General features: G+C 50.5%; 2 non-coding genes across 2 annotated transcripts; both read right to left on the bottom strand.

The window, feature by feature from the left end:
- Positions 1-7,391: 7,391 nt before the first annotated feature.
- On the bottom strand, positions 7,392-7,474 carry TRNAL-CAG (transfer RNA leucine (anticodon CAG)). Its single transcript has one exon. It is a non-coding gene; the product is annotated as a tRNA-Leu (tRNA).
- Positions 7,475-8,352: 878 nt separating this feature from the next.
- TRNAG-UCC (transfer RNA glycine (anticodon UCC)) lies at positions 8,353-8,424 on the bottom strand. The gene has a single exon. It is a non-coding gene; the product is annotated as a tRNA-Gly (tRNA).
- Between the last annotated feature and the right edge of the window lie 18,752 nt (positions 8,425-27,176).

Genomic DNA, 27,176 nt, shown 5'->3' on the forward strand with positions numbered 1-27,176 from the left:
CTGCTGGATTCCTAGTCAGTGTGGGCTGCACTTAGCTTAATGTCCCTGAATTAAACCATTGCAGAATAATGGTCCCACATAAAGCCTGGGAGTGCAGTCTTTTCAGTAGTCTTCTGTAGCCTGTACACTGCCAGGGTGTTTATGCTGTTCCATCAGAAGTAAAATTCATCCTTATCCTGCCCTCTCTGGCATCCTTCCTCATCCTGCATGGGGTCAGCCACATCATCCTTCATTTTCTCTTTGTTCTTTAAGGAAAGGGAAATCCTTTGTTTAATATTGTTTCAGAATCCCAAATAAAGCCTAGGAAAACCTCATTAGTTATTAGCTTCAGATGCTGGCTGCTGCAAGTAGCCCATTCATTAACTGGTCATACATTAAAGGTAGATAGATTTATTTTTCTTCATCCTCATCTTTTTTACTGAAGGAAACATCACACTTGTAATAATTGTGAATAGGTTGAATTTTTATTCTGTTAAGAATAAACTTTGTGCTTGTGTTTTTTCTTTATACAAATATTATTTTAAATAAAAGCTTCTTCATTTTCCTATACTGCTTTGGTAGCACTGAGCATTTCGTCTAGTCTAAGTTAGTTTCTTAAACCCAGAACTAGTGTTCTAAGGGAGGCCTTATTAGTAGCCTTATTATCGCCATCAGTTGTATTAAAATAAAAGCTGCTTGCTCTGCTTTTACAGGCTAATTGCTAAGTGCCTCTCCAGAGCAATCCAGGCTTAGAAGTAAGGTTGAATCAAGGTGATGGAGAAGGACACTCTGGGTTTTGAGTCTTTTTTTCCCCTTTGATTTTTAAATCAGTACAGGAAACTTCTGTCATCTTTTCTGTTTACTTACATCCTGGTACTTCTTTTGCCTGCTTTCTTTACCAAACACAGGCTGCTTCTAAATTTTGCATCAGACATGGATGGCCATTTGTGCTTTTATCTGGCACACAAAAGGTAAAAGGGAAAACTGCAAATCCAAAATCCCTCAGGACCAAATTTCCCTTTGGCAATGCAAGAATCTACAGCTCTAGAAATGTAGGCTGGAAAGGACATCTGGAGTCTTCTCTTCCAACCTCCTACTTGAGTTCATGCTGCTGTGACTGGATTGCTGGTGTTTCCCCAGTATGTCCTTTTCCCTCCCCACCCACCATTACTGATACTCATGAGCTTCAGCTTTACAAAAGCAGATGTGAGTTCTGTCATTTATACTGAAGCTTAATCCCATTTACTGGGCCATCTCCAAGTGCTTCAGGAAGCTGGGAGTGAAAAATGGACAGCAGATATTCTGGTTCTTCTTCAAAGATGGAGTTAGGAACAGATGGGGAGGGAGATTTGTGAAACTTGAGGATGATCTTTCCCTAACTGAAAAATCAGGGCAAATGACTTTCATCTGATCATAAATACTGTTTTGAATTCAGTTGGTTGCAATTGCTGTGGAAAGATGCTGATAGTCTCTCATGTTGAATGCTGTGCTCTCAGCATCTTCAATATTGCTTTACATGAAGCTGTTCTTACCCCCTTGTCATGGTTTTAGCTGGGATAGAGTTAGTTTTCTTCACTCGAGCTGGCATAGTGCTGTGCTTTAAACTTAGCATGAAAAAAAAGTTGAGATAACACACAGATGTTTCGGCTGTTTCTGGGTAGTGCTTGTACTAGTCAAGGACATTTCTAGCTTCCCATGCTCTGCCCGGTGCACAAGAAGCCGGGATGGGAGGGGGCACAGCTAAGAGAGCGGATTCAAACTGACCAAAGGGTTATTCCATATCATGTAACATCATGCCCAGTATGTTAACTGGGAGGAGATGGCCGGGGGAGGGAGGGAGCAATCGCGGCTCAGGGAGGGGCAGCGTTGGTTGGCGGGTGGTGAGCGGCTGTATCATTCGTGTTTCTGTGTTTTTTTTTCCTTTTTTTTCTTTCCCTTCCTTTTCCATTTTATTATATTAACATTATTGTCATTATAATAATAATTATTATTATAATTATTATTTTATTGTAATTATTAAACTGTGCTGACCTCAACCCACAAGTTCTTTTGCTCTTCCAATTCTTTTCCCCATCCCACAGGGGTGGGGGAGTGAGCAAGCGGCTGCGTGGTTTCTAGTTGCCACCTGAAGCTGAACCACGACACCCCTTCTAAGTCTTGTGAGTGTGTTTGTGTTTTTTTTCCTTAGATATCAGTCAGCTGTACTAAATGGTCTGTTTCTTCCTCTGGATTTTGAGGACATTATTTAGTATCTGTCTAATTTTGAGTTGTTAAGGTTTCTAAGCAGAAGTGACTTTCCAGACATCACTTCCAATAGTCTGAGGACTTGCTGGAGATGAACACTATATACCATGGCAAACTTGTTCTTGTACCTTCAGACATCCTAAAGGAGATACGATCCTCAGTGTAAAACTTTGAAGAACCGCCTCTGCCCCCACTAGCCTAGGTGGTTGGAGAGAAGTAAGTTATAGGGATGTTCTAGCTTGAAAAGAATTGTATTCATGTGGGGATTCTCTGTAGTAGTCTATATACTGTTCCATGCTTGGTTTCCCTCAGCAAGAATATTATGAAATATAGCCCTTCTTACAGCACTCCTTCTGGTTCTTTCCTTGCAGAAATTCCTAGTCATTCCCCATTCACACACACCTTGGTACTTCCATGACAAATCTCTACCCAGTGGGTGGTGCTGCTCTTTCCTTCCCCTCATTCAGTCTGGAGGAGACAGGGTTATGTTTGTGGTGATGGTGTTTGTCTTCCCAAGTAACCATTACACATTTTCTAATATTTGTTCAGGCAATGAATGAGAGGGATCAAAAAAGTTAAAGTAGGAATTGTTGGTTCTGGCTCTTTGTTTAGAAGGCGGCACTGTCAAAGGAATTTCGCAAGAAATCAGACTGGCCTGTCCACTGTAGGAAACGTAAGTGAATCTTGAAAACCAATCATAAAAGTAACGTAAGGAGGTATGAAGTGAAAACACATTGCAAGCCATGTATCTCCTTTTTATGTCCAAGGATGAAAACTTCCTTTGTCTTTGAAGGTATCCAATTCAAATACAGTCTTAAAAGGTTTTCTAGAGTTGAGGGCAAATGAAAACAATTCTTGTAACAGAGAAAGGAATGAAGTCTTTTGAATGAAAATTTATCAAATCCCATTTAAAATTAAGATCCAGTGTCTTTTAAAACCTCTGAGAAATTGGCTTGCTGGCTGCACACAGAATCAAAGTAAGTACAAGCAATAAAACCAAGCTTTTTGGATTGTCAGAAAATATGCTGATAGGGTACAAAGAGGTTTCATGTCTTCTGGTTGAAAATACTCAGAGCTTTTAGGTCTGAGCAAGTCTAACAATTTCTTAATTTTCTGTTTATCGGTTTCTCTGATTTTGCCAAAGTTCTGTTTATTGCAGTACCTCCTCTCACAGCAGCCAGAATCAGTCCACTTCCATCTGGTAGGAACATCATTTTCCATTTACAGTTGCAAGAAAAGCTGAAAGCTAGCCAGCAGCCAGAATGATTCACCCCTCTTCCTCTGGATTCTTTGAAAAGCAATGGCACTGAACAGTACATACCTGCCTGGCTGTGCTTACAGTGTTTAAGTGCTGTAGGCTTAGGTTTTTATGACACTAGAAAAGGATTGGGGTGTTTGTCTCTTCTGGAAGTGCCACTGACCAGTTACAGACAGGAGGGTATACAGCTGAGGTTGACAGGAACCTCTGGAGATCATCTGCTCAGACCAGGGCCAGCTAGATCAGGTTGCTTCAGGCTATGACCAGTCATGTGTTGAATTTCTCCAGGGAGGGAAATTCCACAACCTGCCTGGGCCACCTATTCCAGAGTTCGATCACCCTTACAGGAAATGTTTTTCTTGTGTTTAAACTTGTGTGGAATTTCCTGAATTTCAGCTTGTGTTCATTGACTCTTCTCTCGTCACTGGATAACATATCTATGCTATTTATACATATTGATAAGATCCCCCTGACAAGCCTTCTCTTCTCCAGGCTAAGCAGTCCTGGTTCTCTCAGCCTCTGCTTGTACGAAGGAGGCTCCAATCCCTTAATCACCCTCATGACTCTTTCCTTGACTCTCCAGTATGGCCATGTCTTTCTTCTCCTGTGAGCCCAGCACCGGACACAGCACAGCACTCTAGGTGTGTCTCACCCAGCTGAGGAGAGGGTAAGGATCACCACCCTTGACAAGGTGGTAACACCCTACCTCATGCAGTGGGATGATGGTGGCCTTCTTTGCCACAAGTGCACATTTCAGGCTGTACTGGGTCCAACTCGATGTCAGCCAGAACCTCCAGGTGCTCCTCTGCAAAGCTGCTTTCCAACTGCTTAGTCCTCAGCGTTTCCTGGTGCATGGTGTTATTCTTCCCAAGGTGCAGAACTTTGCATTTCCCTTGGTTGAACTTCAACATGTTCCTTTCAGCGCAATTCTGTGGCTCATTGAGGTTTCTCTGAATTGGCAGCACAAGACACTCTGGTGTCAGCCACTCCTCTCATTTTTGTATTTTATGAGAACTTGCTGAGGGTGCACTCTGTTTATTGTCAAAGTCATCATTTTCCTAAGGAGGTACTCTTCCACCAATGGTAAGTTTTCCTCTTCTGCTGAACGACAGCCGAAATCTTTTTTGTATATCCTGCAACTCACTCAAGGATAGGGATCGGGTAGTTTCCGTTTCTTGTACACATTCTTCCTCTTCCTCCTCCTCTTCCTGTGATGGCCCTGGTTCTTCATAATCTCTTTCTAAATGAGTTGACTTTCTCTTCCAAGGTTTCTTCTTGAGTATAGGGGCGACTGACACTGGCATGGGTTGGTCCTCTAATTTAGCTGCAATGCTTGTCACTGGGGTTTGAGTAGCTGCAGTGCCTGTTGTGGGGGTTTGAGTGGCCACAGTGCTTGTCGCTTTCCGTGTCTTTGCCTTTTTAGATCCAGAGGCCTTCTCTTCCCCTTGTGGGTACTGAGTAGTGTTAAATAGGGCTCGATGGGCGTGGGCCAGGCCCCAGCACATTGCAGTGATTTGTGTCTCTCTGGAATTGCCTGGGTGACAGCATACTTCCTCCAAATATTCTACTAATTTTTTAGGATTCTGCGCTTGTTCGGGGTTAAAGTCCCACAACACTGGGGGTGCCCACCGTCTTAGGCGTTTGCCTGTACTGTCCCACATACCCTGCCACGTATAGCTATCGAGCCTTGGGGCAGACCTCTGGATGATATTCTTAAATTGCTTATTAACCTTAGACAGAACTGACACCGTCTGCCAAAGCAATACCAACAGATGTATCTTAACTACCCAAGGATGTTCAAGACACTGAAAAGTTGTTGCAATGAAGGAGAGGACATTTTATAAGATGGTAGCCAAGGTACCATTCTGTGTTTCCTCCATAAAACACCACTCAGACGAGGAGGTAGAATTGGTAATGGTCTCCATGAGGTGGTAGCTGAAGTACAGTAACGGCTTCCATGCAAGACCTAAATGACCGATAACGGTCAAGGCCAGTGCTTTAATAACAAATCTCCTAGGCAAAACATCTCTAATCACTGCAGAGCGCAGCGAACTACAAAAACCAACAGCAATTTTTAACATGTACTTTACAATCAGCATGGTATAGACTGGACAAACTAATACTGAGAACAGATGGATCAATGCTGTGACCAGCAGCTGCTATTATCTCAAACCCTTTGTGCCCCACCTTGGGCGCCAAACTGGACTGTCATTGTTCAGCCTCAGTCGGCAACTAGACACCACGCATCCGCTTGGTCACTCCCCCACCCCTGTAGGATAGGGAAGAGAATTGCAAGAGAAAAAGAACTTGTGGGTTGAGATAAGCACAGTTTAATGATTACAAAAAAATAATAATTATAAAAAGAATTATTATGATAATAATGACAATAATAATAATATAATAAAATGGAAAAAGGAAGGGGAAAGAAGGGGGAAAAAAAACCCCAGAAACAGAAACGATACAACCACACACCACCCACTGCCTGATGCTGCCCGTCCCCAAGCAGTGATTGTTTCCCTCCTCCCCCAGCCACCTCCACCCAGTTAACACACTGGGCATGACGTTACATGATATGAACTATCCCTTTGGTCAGTTTGAATCCGCTCTCTTAGCTGTGCCCCCTCCCCTCTCGGCTTCTTGTGCACCGGGCAGAGCATGAGAGGCTAGAAAAGTCCTTGACTAGTACAAGCACTACCAGGCAACAACAGAAACTTCCGTGTGTTATCTCAACATTGTTTTCATATGACATCCAAAGCACAGCACTATGCCAGCTGCAGTGAAGAAAATTAACTCTATCCCAGCTAAAACCATGACAGGAAAGTTGATGATAAACTGGAGGAAGTTCAGCAGAGGATCCCTCGCATAGTCAGAGGCCGGGGGCTCTGGTTTGTGAGGAGAGGTTGAGGACCCAAGCCTTACTCAGCTGGGAGCAGAAAAGGTTTTGCAGTGATCTAGTCTCCCTAGAAACAAGTGATACGCTGAGATGAAATGATCTCAAGCTGTGCCAGGGGAAGTTTAGAATGGATATTAGGAAAAACTTCTTCACGGAAAGGGTAGTCAGGCATTGGAACAGGCTGCCCAGGGAGGTGGTGGAACCTCCATTCCTGGAGGTATTTAAAAGAAGGGTAGATGTGGTGCTTGAGGATATGGTTTAGTGGTGGACTTGGCAGTGATGGGTTGGCAGTTGGTCTCGATGATCTTAAGGGTCTTTTCCAACCTTAACAATTCTATGATTCTATGATTCTATGACCTAATAGGAGCCTCCCGGTGCCTGCAAGGAGTTTGCTGTGATGTCTGGAGGATGAGAGGCGCTGGTCAGAAATTAAGCAGGCGTTTTGTGACTTCCTAGACGAACAAAAATGGCCACCCTGAGGGTGCCTAAGCACGGGGTCCAGAGAGGCTGTGAAACGCCCATCCTCAAGGTATTTTATGACCTGGACGGGCAAAGCAGCGATCAGCTGGTGTGAGCCTGCCTGAAGCAGGAGGACGCACTCTCTGACTCCCTGAAGTGCCTTCCAGCCAGAAGGGTTGTTAAGGGTAAAGCAGAAGCAGGGAGAGAGGATTTAGCATGTCAATGTCTGCTGAAGAATGTCCAAAGGTCCCCATTTTAGGCAAGAGGCATGCATGCAGAATGTGAGTTTGTTAGGGAAGGGAAGGGCAGAAAAGTGAACTTGCCTAGGGGACTTCCCTCCATGTTTCTGTTCTAGGTAGGCCCACCCAGCTGCTACTGGCGGCTCAGCTCTGCTCTGCTCAGGGAACAACACCCGTTTGCTCCCTCCACAGGAGCTGGGTCATGCAGCAAGACATGGTCAGCAGGCTGAGCAGAGCCCTCCCATTGGGCCAAAAAGCCCCCACTTAGGAGAGGAAGGGAGGCAAGCTATGAAGGAGGCGCCACCAAGAGAGAAGAGCCTGTCAGGAGTGGGACTCGAACCCACGTCTCCCAGGGAGACTGCAACCTGAATGCAGCGCCTTAGACCGCTCGGCCATCCTGACCCACGACTCTGCTGCTGCTGCTGCTGCTGCTGCAACTCCTCCCCCTGCAGCTGCCAGAGCCAGCCCAGCTCAGCCAGCCTCCTCCAGGCACTGCTGCAGGGAGACCTGGCTCCTGGGAGCACCCTTGCCCTGCTCCCAGCAAGGGCTGCGGACAGGCGACCGCACCTCCTACACACACTGCAGACCACACGGAACAGGAGTACCCAGCACAGTGGCAGCACACTTCCGACGTGTCTCGCAAAGGCCAAGGCAACGCTTCACCAGTGCAACCAAAGGAACCGTCAGCAACTTATGGCTCTGCACATGCCAACAACATCCTGTCAAGGGGGCTCCAGGCACAGGCCTACCTTACCCGTGACTTCCACCACTCCCTCCAGAGCCTCACCATATGGCAAGCCAAGAGCACTTGGCGCGCAGTGCTGCCTCGTGGATGGTTCGTGGGGCAAGAAGCGTGCTCCCTTCTTCCCTGCTCGGAGGCGGGAAGGCTGGGCAAGGAGGACTCTGCCACACCAACCCCTGAGGGAATGCTGTGCCGGTCTCAAGGAGTCAGTGTGTGGGAAAGGGGCTGGAGAGTGAGGGCAAAAGGACGGGAGATGCACCAAGTGCTGAGCAATGACTGAGCTAAACCTCTCTGTGGTCAAAGCAGCCCTCCCAAGTCAAGTTCTTTTGCCAAGGCTGGCCTCGCTAAAAGCCAGGCCTGTGTCTGCTGGGCTAGGAGGTGCCCAGCGGCTTGGCCATGAGGCCTCTGGGCTGCAGGGGGAGTCAAGGGGAGTGCCTCGACCACCCTATGGGAGCTGAAATTGTAAGGGAAGCCCTTGGGTGCTTTAGGAGCAGGCAAGGCAAGAGCACTGTGGAGACAGGCTGAAGAAAAGCTTGCCTGCGTTGGCCAGGAATCGAACCCGGGTCAACTGCTTGGAAGGCAGCTATGCTCACCACTATACCACCAACGCACCTGTCCTCACTGCTGTCTCCTGCTCCTCCAGAGCAGAGCCGAGCCGAGCTGAGCTGAGCTGAGCCGAGCCTGGTCTCCCTCCTGCTCCTCCACTTCCCAATCTCACCTGCCTCCACTCTCCCAGCTCACAAACTGGCCTGTGGCCTGCTCTTCCCCTCCACAGACTGGCCGGCCTCCTCCTTCCAGCCCCCTGCCCACACACACATCCTCAGGCTGCTGGGACGTGTGTGCCCGTCTCTCTCTGTGTGAGATGTTGGCTAGGGAAACTCAAGCTGCTGCGTGCTGGTAACGGTGCCGCTCCCCACCTGCGCTCGTATGTGTGCCAGCTGTGCATGTACTGTGCAAGCGTACGTGCGTTTGTGTCTATGTACCTGTGGTGGTTTAAGCACAGCCAAACACCCACCCAGCTGCTCACTCCTTTCCCCACCCTCAGGGGATGCAGAGCACTGAAAACAGGGTAAGAAATCTCGTGGCTCAAGATAAACACAGGGACGTGGCTTAGCAAAAACTGTTGTGGGCAAAGCAGGCTTGACCTGGGGAAAATTAAATGTTTGCCGTCGAAAAACAGATTCACTTAGTGAGAAACAAAAAGGCAAACAGAAAACAGTGCTTCTCCTCTCCCCCGTCCCAGGCTCAGCTTTGCTCCTTCACACCACACTCCTCTACCTGCCCAAGAGGGATGCATTTTCCCTCTGCTCTTTCCCACTCTTTTTGTTCCTTCCTCCTCCCTCTCTCTGGTGTTTTCTGCCCTGTCTGGAACATGTTTTCACAGAGGGGCCACCCACTCTCACCCACCTGCTCTCAGGCAGACCTGCGGTTGGCTGCCAGGACCAGCCAACCCTACCAGCGTACCCAGAAGCACATCAGGTGAGGAAGCCCCCATGCGGTAAATGGAGGGAAGGGGCAACTTTTGACAGCGTCGTTCCCCATGGGCTCTCATATTGCTTTGTGATTGGCTGGCGGTCATTTCTGATACTGTCACGCCCGCATGTGCTCAGTTCTCCCTCTGATGAGCCGCCCACTTCCTTTGGACCAAGAAGTCTTCACGTACAAGAAGATACACCATGCAGTGCTATCCACTCTGGGATGAACACAGGCACCTAGCACAACCTATATTCCTGTGGATGGCCCATCACCTGCAGAGGCAGCTATAGAGGAAAGCAGGGTTTGTATATGTTAACAATACAGTTCTGTTGACCAATCGAGGTACTCATGTTACAGGGTGGGCCAAGCAGTTACTGTTCCTCGCCAAATCATTATGTGCTTGTGCCGCGCAGCTGTTGTGGACATAAGGTCAGTGGGATGTTAATCTTCATTGTTCTAAACCAATGTCCCATGCAGGTGGAGGGGTTTCATACTAGATTCAGGCACATTGCTGTTCTGGCCATGGTTATATACCTGTTTTTTTTTCGAAAGACCAATCTCCTATTGCTTTACCGTCTGTGTTCTTATCTGTAGCATCTCTATCACCTGTATTCTCAGCCCGAGAGAGCCGGTTTAGGTTGGGTCTTCAGGTCACGTTGACCCTGAGGTAAAGCTTTTAGTCGTAGGCGGTGTTTGTTGCTCTAAGCAAGCTGTATGGTGGCCAGCACCATGCCTTTCACACCTGCTGCGCGGGCCTTGCCCTGGCCCTGCTGTGCTGCGCTCCCCACAACTCCCGTCTTGTCCTCCCTCCTGGCGCAGCCCTGACCTTGCTGCTCCCTTGCGGCCAAGGGCTGCCCCTGCCCCCACGCAGCCTGCTAGAGAGCCAGAGAAACCTCATCCCCTCCTCTCAGTGCCTTGAGTGGTGCCTGTCTTGCAATATTGCTGGAGGTGGAGGTGGCTCCCAGTCACCCCAGGGCAGGGCTGGACCAGCTGGACTGCGTGGTACCCTGTCTTCAGCACTGAAAAGGGTCCCAGGGAGGCTCTGGGCAGCCTGAGCTGGTAGAGCCTCTTGGTGAGGGAAGAAGCAACAAGGTGGCAGGGCTGAGTCCTTCTTTTCTGGGCATGTGTTTCCTGGTTCCCTGTCCCATCTATGGTCCAGAAAGGCAGCAACCAGGCAGAGGACCTCCCTGAACTATGCTGTCCAGGCTCTGGCATTGTGGAGACATCCTGACATTTACTGGAGTTGGGTGTAACCGTGTTCCTGGTAACTAGGAACTGAGACACCCTCCTTTCTCTTGCAAGTTACATCCTGTGGGCCAGGGAAACACAAGGAGCTTCTCCCAACTAGACTCTCTAGCTGAAGGGGAGAAAGCTTCTCAAGTTTCCTTAGAGTAACAAGACAACATCCTTCTTTGTGCTGACAGCCAAAACCTGTTCTGTGCCTTGGGGTTGTAGGGAACGTTTGTGTTAGCACAGTATTTACAGACTCCCACTCTGTCATCAGCAGCGCTACAGGTAGGTGGAGTTAGGAGGAGGGAGATCATGAGTGCGCATGCTCTGTTCCCTGCTGAAATGCCCACCCTAACCCCATCCTGAAGTCACACTGCCTACCTCCAGAGCTGAAAACCAGCACTTCCCTCCTTTCCACTCCATACCCATTCGCTGGAGTTCACTCCCACAACACCAATGGAACAGAGAATTGCAGTGGCTGTTTTTCATATGAAGTTTACAAACAACCGTTGAGAGGACCTGTCTAAAGGTCTGTGTTGACACTGACATCTGAGCAAGTGGGACACTGGTCTTTGACCACCCTCACAGTAAAACAGGCCTACTACGTGTGGCACTTCTTGTGTCTCCACCTCCATCAATTGCCTCTTGCCCTCTCACTGGGCACCACTGACAAGAAGATGGCCCTCTCTTCTTTAATCCACCTGTCCACTCTCCAGCATCCTCAGCCTTCCCTTCTCCAAACCTAGGTCTCCCAGCCTGTCCTTGTAAGACAGAGGAGCCAAGTCCTTAGTCACATCGGTGTCCCTTTGGCAGGGCCGACAGATCCCCTAGCTGTGCGGAAATGGGAATCAGCCACACAATGGCGCCCATGGAGTCCCTGTAAGGGCCCTTGGCATGCAGATGTCCAGGTCTCCTGCAGAGGAAGGGCACTTTGCCCTTGCTGCTGGGAGCAGCAAGACCAAAAGAGAAAGCAGAAGCAACAGCGTTCAGGCAGGGGAAAATGCGCACAGGCCCCAGAGTTCAAGCACTTCGAACAGCAGTGACTGCTGAGAGGTTTTGGTGGTGCAGCGCTGAGGAGAGTAATGCCTCATCTGGGAGACTAAACAGGGACACCCGGATCTAGCTTTGTGCTTGGCTGCACGCTTGCGTGTGGAAGGCCTTGCTTTACTGCTGAGCAGCTTAGGTGCCTTTTCCTCCCAAGCACCTGTGGGTATCAAGGTGCATGAGGAAAAGGAAAGGTGGTATAAAACCTGACTTCCAAATGCCAGGACTGCGGCTGAGATGGAGCCTCGGAAAGGTAACTTGTCCCTGCCTGTTTCTGAAGGTGCCCTCCACAACTCAGCTGAGCACATATGTCCATTTTCTCCTGCCACCGCAGGAAGTGTTGTCATTCCCAGCCCAGCTCGTAAGCCTCCTTCTGTCCTCTGAGAGGGAGTACTCAGGGCAGGCAGTGAAAAGTCACTGCTTCCTGAGCATACGTGCAAGACGCACTGGGTACACTGGCAGAAGAAATGAGATTGGCTCTTGGATGCTTTCAGTGGTGGGACTTGGGGCTGACCCTGAGAGATATCACAGGGCTGCGATCACCAGGTCACAGAGGCATGCTCTATTCGTCTGAGGCTTTTCAGTATTTCTCTTGCCTGCTTGCTTCTTATTGGTGTCAGTTCACGGAGCTCCACCGTCAGCCAGCAGTAAGCTCAGGGCAGAGGCCAATTGCTCTTCCTTACAGAGCAGGTGCTAAGTGACAGAGAACAAATGATCACAAGTCTCCCACTATCGTATTCAAAGTCTTTAATGAGAAGGAGCAAATGCAGCGACACAACAGACAAGAAGTAACACGTCTGCAGGGTTCAGGGAGGCACAGAAATGGCACCTTTTCTGCTCCCAGCTAAGCAAGCCTTGGGTCCTCAGCACAAAGTGTCCCCCCTGCAGCATCCCCTAGGGAGGAGCAGCATCAGGGGCAACAGTGGAAGGAACATTTGCCATGACCTTGGGGAAGCAAGTGGGCTGGAGACCTTGGCAGCTCCAGCGAGCAGTGCTGCCAGGACGGAAGCCAAGGAGAAAACGCCCTGAGCAAGGACGCTGCCTGCACTGGCCCACGTAACACACTGGCCCAGAACCCTTGCTCCTCGAGTGCTGGGTGAGAATGGCAGAGCCCCAGGAACACCCGCCATTGCTTGGAGAAATGCTGTCTCAGCCACAGAAGGGACATCCCTCCTTCTGTAGCGGCACAGCATCTGCATGGGAAAGGACTTTCCCTCCGCATGTGTTTACCCCCGTCTGAGTGCTGGGAGCAAGGGCCCTGCTCTCAACACAGAGACTCAAACCTTGGCAGAAGGAGGACAGCACCAGTGCAGCTTTTCCCTGCTGCGTGCTTGGACCCTTCTTGGGCAGGGAGTGTGGTGGTGCCAGGGCACGAGGGAAAGCTCCCTCAGGCTCACAGAGAAACGCACCTGAGTCTGGGGCAGCCTTGGGAGAGAACACCTTGTTCTCACTGAGGGAGAGGCCACTTTAGGGCAGAAGGGGACAACATATCCTGGAAGAAAGGACTAGGGTTTCAATTCAGCCAGGACTCTCCTAGCACACATGGAAGGCAGTCCAGCTTGTGGACAGCAAGCTGCTTTGGGTCCTCCTGACAGCTCTTCCCTCTGTTGAACCTCATCCCCTGCCCTCTCTCTTGGTCGCCTCGTTCGGCAGGGTCAGGAGCTTGGCTACGCCTGCCACCGATGGGGAAGGATATCTGGTTAATGGCTGCTTAGTATGAGCTACAAGGTGAGAAAAGGAAGAGGCAATGACCTACATGGGCAGATTGGCAGCTGTCCAACACGGGTGTGTAGGGAGGCAGCGGCAAAGGCCACAAGTGCAAGCATCGAACCACCGATCGCTGGGCCATGAATTCCTCTGTGAGGTGCAATGTTGAAAAGGTTCTTCTGGAAACTTCACAACCAGGTCAAATCAGGAGAAAGCAAGATGCTCACAGGTTATCAACGTGGGACTTGTTAGAGATGGCATGCCAGGCTTGCAGAAAGAGCTCTGCAGCTCCCTTGAAAGGCCCTGTGGGTAAAGAGTGCCCAGTGGCCCTGGAGGATGGCTTTACTTGGTGATGACAAGGGAGATGGAGAGGCTGCCGGGCTCAGCCAGCAGCATACGCTTTCACTGGGGTGGCCACAGGGAAAGACAGCATCCGTCCAGATGTAATGGTGAGCACTTTGGACTCTGAATGCAGTGATCTGAGTTCAAATCACAGTGGGACCTCAACCTTTTGATTCCCTCGGGGCTTTTGTCAGCACGCTTACACTTTATGCCCTTGCCTTGCAAGTTGGGTCACTTGTGGAATGCACTCCGATCTTCCTTGCTTTCCTGTGCTCCCAGCCCTGGGACTGACATCAGTGCACCTTCTCATGCCCCGTGCCCCTCCGCACCTCTGCAGCTTTCCTGAGCGCTGGCCCCCCGTCCCCTCTCTGCTCCCTTGTGCTTGATGGCTGCTCCTGGCTGAGGGGCTCCAGCAGTGGCTCAGCAAATCACACAACACCTGAGGTGGAGGTGATGCGGTCCAAGCACGGCTCAAAGCAGGGTCAAGTAGCGGAGGCTATTCAGGGCCTTGCCAGGTTGGATGTTGGACTGTCATGGGAGAGAGACATTCTCGCGCTTCCTTGCACAGGTGTTGGACACCTGAATGTGGAGAGGAGTACAACCAACCACGAGTCTCCCAGCTATGCTGCACAAAGTCTTTAATGAGAAGGGGAAAATGCAGTGGCACACAACAGACACAAAGGAACATGTCTGCAGGGTTCAGGGAGGCACAGAAGATGACCTGTTTCCACAGGAAAAGCTCCACACAAAGTGCTTCCCTTTCCCCATTCAGCTCTACCTGCTGGCAATCCCAGCACACCAAGAGCAGTCCCGAAGTCTGACACCCTCACCCATCAGCAGGAGGTTCAGCAAAGCAGAAGAGAGCGAGCCCTTTCTCGAGGAGCTCAGAGCAAAGCAGAGCCAGAGGAGGCACGGAGGAGCCTGCTGTGCAGTGAGGAGCAGTGGGCACAGGTCCCTCCTGCCAGCTGGGATGAGGACACCCGGCTCTTCTGGAAACAATGGCCACGCTCCTGCTGCTGCAGGGTCCCTGTCTTCCTTCCTGCTCCAAAGGGGATGATTTGCCAGCTTCAGCAGTTCAGAGAGCAGCGGGGGGGATGCAGACACAGTCCTGACCCCCCCAGACCAAGGGAGCCCCCAGAAGAGATGGGAACCCCTGCGGCGCTGAGGGAGCTGCCAACAGCAGCTGACAGAGAGGATCCCACGGCTGTGCTCTGAGGGAAAGAGGTGAGGATGGGGCCCGGCAGGGTCACCACCACCGGGGAGGCCTGGATGGCCACCGTTGAGTCAGCGCAGCGGGCGACACAGGGCTCATTGCAGCTGCTTGCAAGTGGGGTTGGGCCAGAGGCGCCGCAGGGTGGTGGGAGACAGGGTCTGAAGCAAGACATCTCTCAGCGAGGTGGACCAAGCTGAAACACAGAGCACAAACACAGACCCCAAAGTCAGCCTGTCTATCCTTCACTCAGATCTCTCTGCGGACGCGCTTTGCTCCCCTCCGTCTCCATTTCTAGCTCCATGTCCAGAAAGGGCCTGCAGCTGATCTTGCTAACACACATGCAGGACAGGCATTACATGTGACCTGAGGGCTAGACCTGGAGGACCGAGAGCAAAGCTGTGCCTAACTGGCTGCTGATTCCACCAGGACGTACTTCTGCCGTTACCGCTGCAATAGCACGGGTGAAGGTTGATGCAATGATCCCAGCACATATATGCTAGAGTGAACAGGTGCCTCAGAAATCACCTCTTAAAGACATGCACTGCACCTGCAGCTCCCACAGCCCTCATCCTGCCCTCCGAGTTGCACAGCACAGGAAGGCTGACCCACTTTTGGAATAGGATCCAGCATAGTGGGTATAAAGCACCTGGGGAAAGGCTGATCATACCCCATCTCCAGAACAAACGTTGCGGCATAGAAGGCGGCACTGGATGCACTTAGCTGTTTGGTTAGAGACCCTCTGCTAAAGGTGGGAACTGTGGTGGGCAGACCTCCCTGAAACTGAGCCCTGTTTTTCCCCTTTGGCTTGAAAGAAGCCCCCTCTTCCCAGCTCTCCCCAGCCACCACCATCAAAAGGGAGAGAGGTGGCAGCCCTTCAACGGTTCTACTGCAGGGCCAAGCTGAGGCAGGCCCACGCATCAGCCGGAGTAGCCACCATGAGAGCAGTTCAGCTCACAGGGAGAGAGATGGAGCGGACTCAGGCTTACCTCGTTCCTGGAGGAAAGGGAGGCAAGAGAGGAGGATGCAGAGGCTGGAGCAGCACAGGCTTTTATGCTGTGTCCCAGAGCCCCAAGGGGCCACAAACATTCCTTGCTCATGAAGCATCTGAACACCTAGTAGTTGCCGCTTGCTGAGGCCTCGCTGGTGATTAAGCCCTTGCCTCTTTCACCTGAAATGTTTTGCTCCCACTTCATACCATCTAACATCAATATAATTAATTTGTGTCCCAGCCGGATAAGACCAATTGCCTTGGAGGTCTCGGGCTAGCTGTGCAGAGACTTCAAGTGGCTTTCCACCACATGGGTCACGCTCGTTACATGGCCTTCTTCATGGTGAGCTTGCTGACCAGTCACGGTGAACTTCAGCTGTTAGGGGCACCTCAATTCACCTCTCAAGTCCTCTCAGTGCACAGACTCAGGCTAACCGTGGGAGACACCTCCCTCCCAGCGGGGGTCATCATAGCTTCACAGAAGATGGTGGGAGAAGAGACTTATGTCTCCAGGGATGTGTCAAAGCTGAACAACAAGGAAAGACCATTGTGTGCTGGAGGGAAGACCCTTGTGGGCAGGACGAGGGCCACGAGGACCTTGCTTACAGTCATCAGGCTCTACCACATCCTGGTTTTGTCTTCTCTTTTGAGCCCAGGGAATGAAGACAGATACATAACAATGCAGAGTAGACCAGAGGGTCAGGCAGGTCTCTCTCAAGCAATCTCTCCCTGAGATCGCCATAGCTATGCTGCTTGAAGACTTGACAAGGCTTTCACTCTTCTTCCAACCATGGGTGTGGGCTCATCTTGGGACGTGGAGAACCTGTTGGACAAAAGAAAAGCAAGGCATAGGAGGGTGATCAAACAGATGGCTGCACCCTTCTCTGAAAGAGAAACACAACAAAATTGACGTGTTTTGCCCAGCAAGGACACCCCAGAGGCCAAAGGCCTGGAGGGCGTGCTTCTGTGGAGAGGCTCAGGGCAGGGATCTAAAAGCTCACGGCCCTTTTTCCTGGGTCAGGGATGGAGTGGCCCATTCCATACATTTCAAATTGCAAAGGGACATGGGGTCAGCCTCCCGGAACACTTGGGAGTCATCATGATGTGGAAGAGTTGGGAAAAACCCTGAATTCCATGCAAACATGAGTCACCACTTCAGTGGACACGGTACTTGGGCCTCAGGCGTGCCAGGGGTACCAGAGCTCACAGCCTCATTCCTCCAAAAATTCTGGTACCGTCCAGGCTGTTTCCACACATTTTAGCACCACTCCTGAATCACCTGGTGCTTCTATGCAATCTCATGCCACTGCTTCCTTCCAAGGCATTTGCCTTTTGGTGGTTGCTGAAGGGCTGCTGTGACCTACTGCACCCCAGAGGAATGATGGTTGGAACGCACCTCTGGGCAGACCTCCTGCTCTGGGCAGACCAAACTCCCCAGTCAGATCTTCTCAGGAAGCTCTGGGCCTTGTCCCGTTGACTTCCAAACACTGCCACTGTTGGAGACGTCACTGTCCCTTGTGCAGCTCTGCACCCCCTGTTGCCTGTGCGGTTGCCAGCACTCACTGGTGAGAAGATCCCAGGGTTACGGGGTAAGGTCTAGAGATGGAATGAATAGCAGTTTTAATGTGGTCCTTACAACGTCACCTCAAGGATGCCCACTTCTCTACCTCATTCTCAGCAGCTTGTAAAAACCACCTAGTTCTAGGTTTGATCTGCATGAGCCAAGAGGTCAGAGTGTGCTCCATGACTACCATGAAGAGCACAAGGGCTGGATGTGTGCAAGGAATGCCACCTGCTCTGCATTGCCCGTTCATGCCAGTACCTGGAAGCTCCTTCTGGTCAGAAGGCCTTGAAGGAGGACAGAAAGTCTGTCCCAGTACGGATGTCACTGAACATCCTGCGGGGAGCCTTCCCTCCTAATGCTGATAGTCACTTCCCATCCACCTCCAGACCTTACCCCATAACCCTGGGGTCTTCTCACCAGTGCTGGCACCCTCACTGTCCTGTCCTGGTGGCCCACTTGTGGGCCTGGGAGGCTCAGCTGTGAGACCCCTTGGCTGGTGGGGTGGGGACCAGGCCTCCTGCTCCTGCTCAGGTGAAAGCTCTGGAACAACTGTATTTGCAGTTCACAGCCTACAACCAGCCTGCTAAGGTCACATTAGTAAACTGGTACTCGTAATTTGAGTTCACTGATTAACATTTATTAAAAGATTATTTTCTTCCCTACAAGCCCATTGGAAGCATTCTGGATGGGGACTGAACTGAAGCTCAGTCCTTTCTGCCTCTGCTTTGGAGCCCAGCTCCTCGAGTCCTTCTTCCTGTGCTGTGCTGGTTTTGGCTGGGATAGAGTTAATTTTCTTCACTGTAGCTGGTAAAGTGCGGACGGCACACTGATGCTTTAGTTGTTGTTAAGTAGCGGCTCAGTGTCGCTAAGTAGCGCCCGTAGTAGTCAGGGACCTTTCCAGCTTCCCATGCTCTGCCACGTGGGCAAGAGGCTGGGAGGGGAGAGGCCACAGCCAAGACAGCTGACCCAAACTGGCCACTGGGATATTCCATACCATGTGACGCCATGACCAGTATATTAACCGGGGGAGATGGCGCGTGGCGGGGCGGTTGCGGCTCGGGGACTGTCGGCGTCGGGTCGGCGGGTGGTGAGCGGCCGCGTCACGTGTTGTTTGTTTTGGTGGTTCGTTCCCCCTTCCCCCTACCCCAGGTTTTGCCTCTCTCTCGTTATTTTCCTTCTCATTGCATTATTGTTGTTGCTGTTGTTATTGTTTTATTTTAATTATTAAACTGTCCTTATCTCAACCCACGAGCTTTCTCACTTTTACTCTTCTGATTCTCTCCCCCACCCCACCGGTGGGGGACTGAGCGAGCGGCTGTGTGGGACCGAGTTGCCGGCTGGGGCTAAACCGCAGCATATGCCTTCCTGCTCTGGGAATTAAGCTCCAAAGATTGCAGAGGCTTTGTTTTCCTTATGACTACTTTCATCAGCCTTTTAGAGTCCTGCTTCCCTGGTCTGAACTATTAGGAGTAAACCTAACCCATCGTTTTAATGGCAATCGTTTGATTGCGACTGAGAGCACGTTTTGGTTTCACTGGCACTCCATCCACCACTGTTTGGTGGATACATGGTTGAGGGGATCATCTTGAAAGGTCCTTTTGAACTCAGGCTCATCGATGAGGGCTGAGGGGAAGGATTGTTGCCCTTCCCTTGGCACTGCAGAGGCCAGACTGGGGTTGGTGTGCCCCATTTTGTGTCCCCAGGGACAAGAGAGCTGGTGATGATCTCTCATGGAGAGAGATCCTGGCAGAGGACCAGGCAGAACGTAGGGACCGGAGCACATGACGTATGGGGTGAGGCTGAGGTCATTAGGTTTGTGGAGCCTGGTGGAGATGAGCATGGTGGGGAGGACGGGATGGAACTGCTGTGTGCATGAGCTACAGGAGGTTATGGAAAGTATGGAGCCAGACTCTCCTGAGAAGTGCACTGCCAAGGGGCAAGAGGCAACCCTCGCAAGTTGCAACAAGGCTAATGCCAGCTGTCTTTCTGGACAAAGAAGTGACGGGGGGCATGGCGCAGAGCAGGAAGGGGTGCCTGAGAGACAGTGACCTCTCTGACAGTGGCAGTGTTTCGATGTCAACAGGACCAGGCCTGGAGGTACCTGCTGAGCCTGCTGAGGCACCTGGGAAGTTTGGTCTGCTTGGAGCGGTGGATCAGAGCAGAGGACCATCAGAGGTCCCTTCAAAACTTGGTTTTCCTGGGGTGCAATGGCTGCCTTTGAGCAGCCACCAAAAGGCAATGTCTTGGAAGGCAGCGGCAGCACAAGATTGCACAGAAGCAGCAGTTGTTTCAGGAATGGTGCTACCATGTGTGGGAATGACTTTGAGGAGAGCAGAACATTGGGGGACTGAACTCCCGTGGATACACCTGAGGCCCAAGTACCGTGTCTACGTAAGCCCACAGCAGGGTGACTCATGTTTCCTGGAGTTCAGGGTTTTTCCCATCTCTTCCACATCATGATGACTTCTAAGTGTTCTGGGAGGCTGATGCAACGTCCCTTTGACATTTGAAATGCATGGAATGGGCCACCCAATACCTGACCCAGGAAAAAGGGCCGTGAGCTTTTAGCTCCCTGCTCTGAGCCTCTCCTCAGAAGCAGTCCATCCATGCCTTTGGCCTCTGGGATGACCTTGCTGAGCAAAACAGGTCAATTTGGGTGTGTTTCTCTTTCACGGAAGGATGCGGGCATGCCTTTGATCATAAAACCGGGCCATGGTAGAGCCTGATGAGCCTAAGCAAAGTCCTCATGGCCGTCACTCCTGCCCGCAGGGGTCTTCCCTCCAGCCCACAACAGTCTTCCCTTGCCATTGAGCTTTGCCACATCCCTGGAGAGATGAGTCTCTTCTCCCATGTGGGACTGTGTAGTCTTGATGTTCTGCCTGAACTTACCCACTGTCTCCTGTGTGTCTACAATGACCCGTGGGGAAAAAATGTCTCTCAGGCTTAGCCTGAATGCCTTCGCTGAAAGCACCTGCGAGCTGACCTGAGGTGTCCTTTATGGCTCAATTTCACCGTGACCGGTGGCCATGCTCACCATGAAGAGGGCAATGTGACAAAGGCAATCCACGTGACACAAACCCACTTAAAATCTCCTTGCGCACTAGCCTGAGACCTCCAAGTATATTGGCCTTATGAAGCTGGGACACAGACAAATCATTCTGATGTTAGGAAGCATCAAGCTCTCAAGCCCTCCTCCTGAGAGGGGACTTCAAGCTCCCAGACTTCTGCTGGGAAAGTGGCACGGCAAACTGCAAGCAGTCCAGGAAACTACTGGAGAGTGTTGAGGACAACTTCCTAGTACAGGTGAGGGAGAGCCTGGCCAGAGGAGAGGCCCTGCTGGACCTGTTGTTTACTAGTGCGGAAGAACTTATTGGAGAGGTCAAGACTGGAGGTAACCTGGGCTGCAGCGATCATGCCCTGGTGGAATTCTCAATCTTGAGGGATACAGGGTGTGTAAAAAGTAGAGTCAGGACCCTAAAGCTCAGAAAGTCAAGCTTTTGGCAGTTTGGGGTGCTAGTGCTTGGGACCCCTTGGGAAACTGCCCTCAGAGATAAAGGAGGAAACGAGAGCTGGGAGATATTGAAAGCCATTTTTCTCAGGGCACTAGAGCTCTCAATCCCAATGTGCAAAAAGGTAGGCAGGGGAGGCAGGAGGCCAGCTTGGCTAAGTCAAGACCTCTTAGCCAAACTGAAACACAAAACCAAAAGGCACAGGCAGTGGAGGCAGCGATGCACATCCCGGGGAGATTACAGGGATATGGCCCGGGAGTGCAAGGAGGGGATCAGGAAAGCCAAGGCACAGCTGGAACTGACCTTGGCTAGGGATGTTCAAAATAACAAGAAGGGATTCTTCAGGTGCATAGGAAGAGGAAAGAAACTGTACCCTCTGATGAACAAAACGGGAGACCTGGCTACAACCAACATGTAGAAGATGGAGGTACCCAACAACATCATTTTTGCCTCCGTCTTCACCAGCAAGTGCTCTAGGCACGCCACCCAATCCACAGAATCCAAAGGCAGGGACTGAGAGAATGAAGTACCACCCACCGCAGGAGAAGATGAGGTTCGAGACCATCTAAGGAACCTGAAGGCGCACGAGTCCATGGGACCTGATGAGATGCATCCGAGGGTCTTGAAGGAACTGGCAGATGAAGTTGCTAAGCCACTATCCATCAAATCTGACAAGTTGTGTGCCATGGTTTTAGCTGGGATAGAGTTAATTTTCTTCACTGCAGCTGGCATAGTGCTGTGCTTTGGATGTCGTATGAAAACAATGTTGAGATAACACACGGAAGTTTCCGTTGTTGCCGGGTAGTGCTTGTACTAGTCAAGGACTTTTCTAGCCTCTCATGCTCTGCCCGGTGCACAAGAAGCTGAGAGGGGAGGGGGCACAGCTAAGAGAGCAGATTCAAACTGACCAAAGGGATAGTCCATATCATGTAACGTCATGCCCAGTATGTTAACTGGGTGGAGGTGGCTGGGGGAGGAGGGAAGCAATCACTGCTCGGGGATGGGTAGCGTCGGGCAGTGGGTGGTGTGTGGTTGTATCGTTTCTGTTTCTGGTTTTTTTTTTCCCCTTTTTTCCCCTTCCTTTTTCCATTTTATTATATTATCACTATTGTCATTATTATCATAATAATTCTTTTTATAATTATTATTTTTTTTGTAATCATTAAACTGTGCTTATCTCAACCCACAAGTTCTTTTTCTCTTGCAATTCTCTTCCCTATCCTACAGGGGTGGGGGAGTGACCAAGCGGATGCGTGGTGTCTAGTTGCCAACTGAGGCTGAACAATGACAGTCCAGTTTGGCGCCCAAGGTGGGGCACAAAGGGTTTGAGATAATAGCAGCTGCTGGTCACAGCATTGATCCATCTGTTCTCAGTATTAGTTTGTCCAGTCTATACCATGCTGATTGTAAAGTACACGTTAAAAATTGCTGTTGGTTTTTGTAGTTTGCTGCGCTCTGCAGTGATTAGGGATGTTTTGCCTAGGAGATTTGTTATTAAAGCACTGGCCTGGACCGTTATCGGTCATTTAGGTCTTGCATGGAAGCCGTTACTGTACTTCAGCTACCACCTCATGGAGACCATTAGCAATTCTACCTCCTCGTCTGAGTGGTGTTTTATGGAGGAAACACAGAATGGTACCTTGGCTACCATCTTATAAAATGTCCTCTCCTTCATTGCAACACCTTTTCAGTGTCTTGAACATCCTTGGGTAGTTAAGATACATCTGTTGGTATTGCTTTGGCAGACGGTGTCAGTTCTGTCTAAGGTTAATAAGCAATTTAAGAATATCATCCAGAGGTCTGCCCCAAGGCTCGATAGCTATACGTGGCAGGGTATGTGGGACAGTATGGGCAAATGCCTAAGATGGTGGGCACCCCCAGTGTTGTGGGACTTTAACCCCGAACAAGCGCAGAATCCTAAAAAAATAGTAGAATATTTGGAGGAAGTATGCTGTCACCCAGGCAATTCCAGAGAGACACAAATCACTGCAATGTGCTGGGGCCTGGCCCACGCCCATCGAGCCCTATTTAACACTACTCAGTACCCACAAGGGGAAGAGAAGGCCTCTGGATCTAAAAAGGCAAAGACAAGGAAAGCGACAAGCACTGGGGCCACTCAGACCCCCGCAACAGGCACTGCAGCTACTCCAACCCCAGTGACAAGCACTGTGGCCACTCAAACCCCCACAACAGGCACTGCAGCTACTCAAACCCCGGTGACAAGCGTTGCAGCTAAATTAGAGGACCAACCCGTGCCAGTATCGGTCGCCCCTATACTCAAGAAGAAACCTTGGAAGAGAAAGTCAACTCATTTAGAAAGAGATTATGAAGAACCAGGGAAGAGGAGGAGGAAGAGGAAGAATGTGTACAAGAAACGGAAACTACCCGATCCCTATCCTTGAGTGAGTTGCAGGATATACAAAAAAGTTTTTGGCTGTCGTTCAGCAGAGCACATTATCACCTGGCTGCTCCGATGCTGGGATAATGGGGCCAGTAGCCTGGAATTAGAGGGGAAGGAAGCCAAACAACTGGGATCCCTCTCTAGAGAAGGGGACATTGATAAAGCAATTGGAAAAGGAACACAATCCCTTGGCCTCTGGAGGCGACTCCTGTCAGGTGTGAGAGAAAGGTACCCCTTCAAAGAAGATATTGTATTTTGCCTAGGAAAATGGATGTCCATGGAGAAAGGTATCCAGTACCTGAGGGAACTAGCCATGCTTGAGGTGATTTATGGTGACCTGGACGATCAACAGTCACCCAAAGATCCAGATGAAGCTGAGTGCACACAACCCATGTGGCAGAAGTCTGTACAGAGTGCAGCATCGACACATGGGAACTCATTGGCAGTAATGTCCTGCAAAGATGACGAGACACCAACGGTGGCGGACACGATTGATAAACTCCAGGAGTATGAAGCAAATCTCTCTTCCTCGCTCGTCTCTGCTGTTGAGAAACTGTCCCGGGAGTTCCAGCAATTCAAAGAAGATACATCCTACTCCCCACCTGTAGGGGCCAGTATCTCAGCCATTAGTGTTAAGCGTCCCTTTGCTCAAGAGAAAGGATACAGAGGACAGGGCACCCTATGGTTTTACCTGCATGAACACGGAGAGGACATGAATAAGTGGGACGGAAAACCTACCTTGACCCTACAGGCACAGGTGCATGAGCTGCAAGGAAGAACAATCACTCAGGGGGGTCTCTCCAGGAAAGCTGCTGCTCCAGTTTCCAGTAAGCAGTCACCAGACAGAGGAGTAGAAACGCTGATTTTATTTCTGATCCTAATAGAGACCCTGTGATTCGTATTTACAAGAAGTGATTGATGAATACTATGATCGGGAATAGAAGGGCCCTGCCTCCAGCCATGTGGAGGAAAGTGATAACCGGGTTTACTGGACTGTGTGTATCCAATGGCCTGGCACATCCCACCCACAGGAGTATAAAGCTTTAGTGGACACCGGTGCACAGTGCACCTTAATGCCATCAAACTATTTAGGAGCAGAACCCATCAGCACTGCTGGAGTGACAGGGGGATCCCAAGAGCTAACTGTATTGGAGGCCGAAGTGAGCCTAACCAGGAATGAGTGGCAAGAGCACCCCATTGTGACTGGCCCAGAGGCTCCCTGCATCCTTGGCTTAGACTCCGTCAGGAGAGGGTATTTCAAGAACCCAAAAGGGTACAAGTGGGCTTTTGTTGTAGCTGCCTTGGAGACGGAGGAAAGTAAACAGCTGTCTACCTTGCCTGGCCTCTGGAAGGACCCTTCTGTGGTGGGGTTGCTGAGGGTCAGAGAACAACTGGTGCCGATCACTGACACAACAGTGCATCGACGGCAATATCGCAACAACCGAGACTCCCTGATTCCCATCCATGAGCTCATTCACCAACTGGAGAGCCAAAGAGTGATCAGCAAGACCCACTCACCCTTTGACAGTCCCATATGGCCAGTGTGGAAATCTAACGGAGAGTGGAGGCTAACAGTAGACTATCGTGGCCTGAACGAAGTCACGCCATCGTTGACTGCGGCCATGCCGGAAATGCTAGAACTTCAATACGAACTGGAGTCCAAGGCAGCCAAGTGGTATGCCACAACTGATATCGCTAATGCATTCTTCTCAATCCCTCTGGCAGCAGAGTGCAGGCCACAGTATGCTTTCACTTGGAGGGGCGTCCAGGACACCTGGAATCGACTGCCCCAGGGGTGCAAACACAGTCCTACCATTTGCCATGGACTGATCTATAATACTGTGGAACAAGGTGGAGCTCCCGAACACCTACAACACATTGCTGACAGCATCGTGTGGGGCAACACAGCAGAAGAAGTTTTTGAGAAAGGGAAGAAAACAGTCCAAATCCTTATGAAGGCCGGTTTTGCCATAAAACAAAGTAAAGTTAAAGGACCTGCAGAAGAGATCCAGCTCTTAGGAATCAAACGGCAGGAAGGACATCGTCAGATTCCAATGGATGTGATCAACAAAATAGCAGCCATGTCTCCACCAGCTAGCAAAACAGAAACACAAGCTTTTCTGGGCGTTGTGGGTTTTTGGAGAATGCATATTCCACATTCCAGTCTGATCATAAGCCATCTCTATCAAGTGACCCGGAAGAATGATTTCAAATGGGGCCCTGAGCAACAACAAGCCTTTGAACAGATTAAATGAGAAATAGTCCATGCAGTAGCTCTTGGGCCAGTCCGGGTACGACAAGATGTAAAGAATGTGCTCTACACTGCAGCCGGGGAGAATGGCCCTACCTGGAGACCCTGGCAGAAAACGCCAGGGGAGACCTGAGGTCAACCCCTAGGATTTTAGAGTCGGCGATACAGAGGGTCCGAAGCCCGCTATACTCCAAGTGAAAAAGAGATTCCAGCTTCCTCAAAGTGGTTGGTACTGATGCACAGCTGCTCCTGGCACCCCGACTGCCAGTGCTGGGCTGGATGTTCAAAGGAAACGTCCCCTCTACACACCATGCAACTGATGCTACATGGAGTAAATGGGTTCCACCGATCACCCAGTGGGCCCGAGTAGGAAACCCCAGTCGCCCAGGAATCTTGGAAGTGATTATGGACTGGCCAGAAGGCAAAGGCTTTGGAATATCACCAGAGGAGGAGGTGACATTTTTGTTATAATTATCATAATCATTATTATTATAATTTTTGTTGTAATTATTAAACTGTGCTTATCTCAACCCACAAGTTCTTTTGCTCTTCTGATTCTCTTCCCCCATCCCACAGGGGTGGGGGGAGTGAGCGAGCGGCTGCGTGGTGTCTAGTTGCCGACTGAGGCTGAACCACAACATTGTGGCAAGCCGGTGAAATTCCCAGCGACTGGAAAAGGGGAAACATAACCCCCATTTTTATAAAGGGAGAACAGTAAGACCTGAGGAACTGCAGGCTGGTCAGTCTCACCTCTGTGCCCAGCAAGATCATGGAGCAGATCCTCCTGGAAACTATGCTAAGGTGCAAGCACATGGAAAAGAGCGAGGTGATTGGTGACAGCCAACACGGCTTCCCTAAGGGCAAGCTGTGCCTGACAAACTTGCAGATACCCATGCCGTTTTCCTGCTGAAAGCTCGTGAAGCACTCAGACAAAGAGGACTTCTGGAAGAGGCCACTCTCAATTGTCCTTCTTCTCAGGTACACTTTCACCTGAGCAGGGGCTTGAGGTCTGGTCTCCACCATACCAGCTAGGGGCTCTCACAGCTGAACCTACTAGGCCCAAAAGTGGGCCACCAGGACATGGTAGTGAGGGTGCCAGCACTGGTGCTTGGAAGACAGCAGCGGTATGAAATTCCATAGAAGCAGCAGTTGTTTCAGGAATGGTGCTACAATGCGTAGAAATGCCCTTGAGGGAAGCTGCACTTTGGGAGGAATGAGGCTGTGAGCTCTGGTATCCCTGGCACGCTTGAGGCCAGGGCACTGTGTCCACTGAAGTCCACAGCAGGGTGACTCATGTTTGCATGGCGTACAGGGTTTTTCCCAACTCTCCCACATCACGGTGACTCCCAGGTGCTCCGGGAGAATGATCCAATGTCCCTTTGACATTTGAAATGCATGGAATGGGCCACCCCATGCCTGACCCAGGACAAAGGGCCATGAGCTTTTGGTTCCCTGCCCTGAGCCTCTCCTCAGAAGCAGGACAGCCAGGCCTTTGGCCTCTGGGATACCCTTGCTGAACAAAACAGGTCAATTTGGGTGACGGTCTCTTTCACAGATGGACACGGGCATCCCTTTGATCACAAAACCGGGCTGTGGTAGAGCATGATGAGCATAAGCAAGGTCCTCACGGTCATCAC

Source organism: Phalacrocorax aristotelis, chromosome 7 (genome assembly GCF_949628215.1).
Source record: "Phalacrocorax aristotelis chromosome 7, bGulAri2.1, whole genome shotgun sequence".
Taxonomy (NCBI): Eukaryota; Metazoa; Chordata; class Aves; order Suliformes; family Phalacrocoracidae; genus Phalacrocorax; species Phalacrocorax aristotelis.